The 5,188-nt window shown below is 36.5% G+C and overlaps 1 long non-coding RNA gene across 1 annotated transcript; it reads right to left on the bottom strand.

Moving 5' to 3' along the window:
- Positions 1–1,367: 1,367 nt before the first annotated feature.
- On the bottom strand, positions 1,368–4,902 carry LOC144366950 (uncharacterized). Its single transcript, XR_013426164.1, has 3 exons — positions 4,683–4,902; positions 3,857–3,966; positions 1,368–2,109 (listed from the first exon to the last, which is right to left on the bottom strand). It is a non-coding gene; the product is annotated as an uncharacterized LOC144366950 (long non-coding RNA).
- Positions 4,903–5,188: the final 286 nt, after the last annotated feature.

Genomic DNA, 5,188 nt, shown 5'->3' with positions numbered 1-5,188 from the left:
TCCTATTCATTAAAAATATCTGAGCTGCTCTTATTGTATGAAATTGTTTAATTGTTTATGCTTAAAATATTGAGAGACATAATTGTTAACACTTAGTTCACCCTTATGTTTGTGCATTTTATATTACATAATTTTCTCTGCACATGCCTGTTATACATGGGTGTGAACAACATGTTAGTGGATGGATCTTCAATGATTAATACATGAAAGTCTCTAATGCAGATGTGGAGAACATGAGAAAGCAGAATGCCTATGTGAGCAAAGAACAGAAACTGAGATCAAATACAAAAAAATGCCAAGAACACAGAAAACCCACTATACCGTAAATAAGAAATGTTTCTGCTGGCCTCATAAGAAGCTTGGGTCTGGCCAAGGATGGACATGCCAAGAGAAAAGTTTCAAATTGAAGCACATATTATTACTTCTAGTGTATTTATGCATATTAAAAACAATAAAACATGGTTCATATTTTAAATTTGTTTGACGTCATCCTCATCATACATTCTCTTTGTTTCACTAATTTGGGCATACATTAATATTTACTTAAGGTTAAAATAAAAATATTATATTTTTCCTGAAATATTTCAAGTAAACATACAAGGTCTTTATTATTTTTTGGAATTATTTATTTCATTTTGTCTGTTTTGGCAATCAGCTAATTAATTTATGTGGAACACAACAAAATCACACTAATAAATGGCAGAGCTGAGATTAAAACTCAGTTCTCACTAACTTCAATTTCATAAGCTAAATTAATTAATTAATCTACTTATTTATTTATTTTCAGTTCTGCTGATGGAACTTAGTTCTGCTCTACCACTGAGCTACAACTCTAGCCTTAATTATTTTTTATGTACAATTTTTGTGCTTTAATGTATCAGTTAAGAAACAAATTCTAAAAACGTAGTTAAGAACAATTTAAATACACAAAACTCAATGTTTTTTGTATAAAAATGATAACTATTATGATGCTAACATTCATGAGAGCACAATATGGAAATAGCAAAGAGTATTAAGGGGGAAATTATAAGAAGGTTCTATTCTTACATATATTTTTAAAAAGTACTGGTAAACCAAAATAATTAATGCATATATATTTATGGATATGTATAAATAATATATGTATGTATATACATATATAAATTAATGTATATTACATATATACACACACACACACACACACACACACACACACACACAAACATATACAGATATTTCTACCTGTATAACTCTGCCCATTCCCAGGTGGGAGAGAGATACCAGGAGTTGGTAGATTTTTTTTAAGGTACCTACCCAAAACACCATGCAATAATTCTCATTCCAGATGGCACAAGAATCCTAAGTAACAATTTCACAGACCAGGGGTGTCACAGGATTAATTAATTTATTTTTATTTTGAGACAGTTCATTTGCTAAATTACTGAGGCTGGCCTTGAACTTGTGATCCTTCTGTCTCAGCCTCCTAAATTGCTAGGGTTATATGTGAGTACCACTGCACCTGGTATCAGATTTTTTTTTTTGCAGATTTTTAAAAATAATTTATATTAAAGATGCAGTTTCAATCAAATATAACAAGTGCTATATGCAAACTTAGGGAATTTATTTAAACTTCCTGTAGTTTGATTTCCTAATCTCAAAAAATAATAATATAACAATAATACTGATCTCATTGAGTTGTTGCCAGAAAGGAGTCAATGTAAAACAATAACTTAAATATTACTTAGCATGAGATAATTACTCAATGCATGGCAGATATTTTTAGCCTATGACACTGAGAAAAAAAATGTCACTATTATATGTTGGGTATCTGAATTGGAATTTTGGTGTGTATCACACCCAGTAGAAAACATTTGGGAACCTCTGCTTTTGTGAAAACTGATGTCCATGTAATGATGAGCATGGCAACAGTCGGAGCACACTAGACAGGAGGGCCATCAGCCAACAGACCGCTGCTCTAAAGAACGTGAGTCACCAACACTGGGCGGGCAGAGCTGTGAGATGGTCAGAGCCAGGCTGGGGTCTCAGCTCCAGGACGTGCTGGTCGTGTGGCCTTGAGCACAGTGTTGACTCCACTGTGCCCCAGCAGGGAAAGAAGTCGTCACTCTCATCCTTTCAACAAGAACAAACCACAACCGTGAAAGTCAGTAATGTTTTCTGAAACCATCAGAAAACCGAAGTTGTAGGATTCATTCCCGCCTCAAATCCAGAGGAACAGAAGAATCTGGAGTCACAGATGGCAAGTCCTTCCCTGGAGAAGAAGCCACTTATGCCATTAACTGGCAAAATCATTTAAACTCTTAAGGAAGACTAAGTTTTTCCTTTTCCCATGAAAAGCGGCTGTAGGCTGCGGTGGGCCACAGCCCAGGCAGGCAGAGGCTCCTGGGCTCCTCTTCCGTGTGGCTGCTGTTGCTGCTGGACCCAAGAAACCAAGGGCCAAGACAGACCACCTCAGGCCAAGGCAAGGAGAAGGGAGAGGGGCCATCTGAAGTAGCCCAGAGGGTCAGCCACCTCCAGGGGAAAGCCGCCGGAGCCTCTGTCACTTTGGGGAAGGGCAGTTCCTTTGCAGCCCTCCGGCTTTCCTGTTTGACTTACGACGGTAGGAAAGTGTGGAACCATGTGATGACCACAGCTTAGGGGCACCAGGCCACTAGAGGACTGAGGCTGCATCCCAAGATCCTAGAACGCTCTCCTGCCCCGACATTTTACCTGCAGGGCTTCAGGGACGTATCGCTGGGTTATGGTGGAAGAGCCCCACTGCACAAGCTGTGTGACAAAGAGTACTTCGGGGACATTCAAAGAAAGCAAAATGTATCTGAAACCTCCTGCACCTATAACTAAGCAAACATTGAACACCACCACTTGGTCCTATTTACATAAAGCTTCATATTAAGCTTCATATTAAGCTATTTACATAAAGCTTCTTAAAAACCTCAGTTCCCTTTACTCCAGGCATAATGCTGGCTATTAATAAAAATTACAAGACATGCTAAGAGGGAATTTAAAAAAAAAGAAAAAGAAAAAAGAAAAAGAAAACAATCTGAAGACACAAAGCAGGACAGAGGCTACCATGGAAAAAGTAAGCAATATCCCAGAACAATGGAGGAACAGGAGCTGGAGATTTGGAGTAGTGTGTCAGGTGCCTGCACAGCTGGGGAATGGTATAGGTTATTTAAAAGTTGCTTAGAGCAATTATATATGTATACTGCAAACTTTAGGGCAAGCACTAAAACGCAAAAATATTTACAGGCTAAAAAAATTTCACAAGTGGTAATTATTATGTAAGATTTGTTATTTTGCTATAAATTGTATGGAAAGAACAATTATAGTGCTTAACCTATAGACTAGTTTTGCAGATTAAATAAAAATTTTATACATAAAACATTATATATAAAGCAAGTATTTGATTTGTAATCAGTATTGAATAAGTGTCAGCTATAATTAACAGTGTGATATTATTACCCTAACCATTGCAAGTGTTATCAAGATACTGAGAAAAATCTAGGCTTAGATATTAATTTATAATATCAGGGTTGAGCAAGATACAAAATTAGATACTTTTATTAAATATACATATTGTTTATGTTTCTCTGTGCTTTAATATTTGTGTCTAAATAAAAAGAAATCATCTATAATAATTTATTATGTATGTGTGCATAAATTTATGAAGCGTAAGTTTCTTAATATTTTGAAAAAATGTATTACAAGTTCATTAAAAGCTCTAATTCTACTTTTTGCTTTTAAGATAAACATATGAGAGGAAATCTCAGACAGCATACATGACTCTCCTTCCTGAGACTAATGCAGTTACAGACAGAAACAAGTTTGAATACTTGATATATGAGATGATATTTAGTACCTTCTTCCACTTGCATCTTCTGGCAGTTTGCTTAGGTGGCAGGAGTTTAAATTATTGATTTTCTTTTTTCCATTTTCTCACAGTATACTTTTCATTAAAATAATATATGCCTGAATAATAAATATATATATTGACATGGAATTAACAGTAAGCCTGAAAATAGTGAAGAGATTTTCTTAGTAAAGACATAAAATCTTCCATGCTCATTCATATATGTACTTATATATGTACTCATATATCTTGGACATATCCTGGAAATATGATAAATCTTAGGATGTGGTAATCTGTTGGTGATCCTTGATCCTTCCTTCATGACTGACCACATTCCATAAACTAAAAATGTTGATGATGCCTACATTTTACACTCACTACAAAATGTCATTTTATTTTGCTGCTGAATGGTAATATGATAAAAGAATCCTAATCTTTGAAAAAAATAGTCTGTCTTTCTGCTAAATGATAAGTAGAACCTTCGAGAAAGATAATGTGTGTCTCTGGTGGTCTTTCATCTCTAGAGATCACCTGAGTAGACAGCAGGTGTTGGGAAGTGCAGATTTCACCTGAGTAAACAGCAAGTACTGATAAGTGCAACCCTCTCCTGAGTAGACAGCAGGTGTTGGTAAGTGCAGCCCTCCTCTGTGTAGACAGTAGGTGCTAGTAAGTGCAGCCCTCACAGAGCTGCGCCAGTGTCTGCAAGGCAGTGCCCACAGGGAGCTGGGTCTTGTCTCCAGTTCCTCTCCCTGCCCTGCACTGAACACCCTTCTTGACCTTGTCGGCTCTTCCCATTATCCCCACGGAGGTTGCCGTCCCACAGTGTTCAACTCACTGTGTGTTCCACGGTTACAATTTGCTCCTTTGCCGGGGTCCTGCCCTAGCGGGGTCCAGGGAGTCCTGAAGGATGAGTGACGTTGGCGAAAAGATGAGACAGGAGTCGTTCCGTTGGAGCAATCTCCAGAGAGAGAGCTCATGCAGCTTTCTCTGGGTCATCTTTTATTACAGTTTTCCTCATCATTATAGATTCAGAATACGTCATTGATTATATAATTTAAAACTTTGCCAAGACATGACATCTCCTTAACCACGATTGGGGGCACAAAAAATGTAACATTAATTTACATTTTTCCAGGATATGTCCTTCAGTTATATAATTATTAAAAGTACAGAATCACTAATGAAATACATCACTAATTTACATTTTTCACATTTTCTCAAGATTTACTATTTTTCCCAAGTTATGTTATTTTCTTATTAACTAATGCCAAACTACGTAACCAGACTTTAAGTCTCCTAACCAATCATTAACCTAAAGTACACTTGTACTTTATTTCTAAT

This window comes from Ictidomys tridecemlineatus, chromosome 9 (genome assembly GCF_052094955.1).
Source record: "Ictidomys tridecemlineatus isolate mIctTri1 chromosome 9, mIctTri1.hap1, whole genome shotgun sequence".
NCBI lineage: Eukaryota > Metazoa > Chordata > Mammalia > Rodentia > Sciuridae > Ictidomys > Ictidomys tridecemlineatus.
This window is presented reverse-complemented; position numbering and strand designations above follow the sequence as displayed.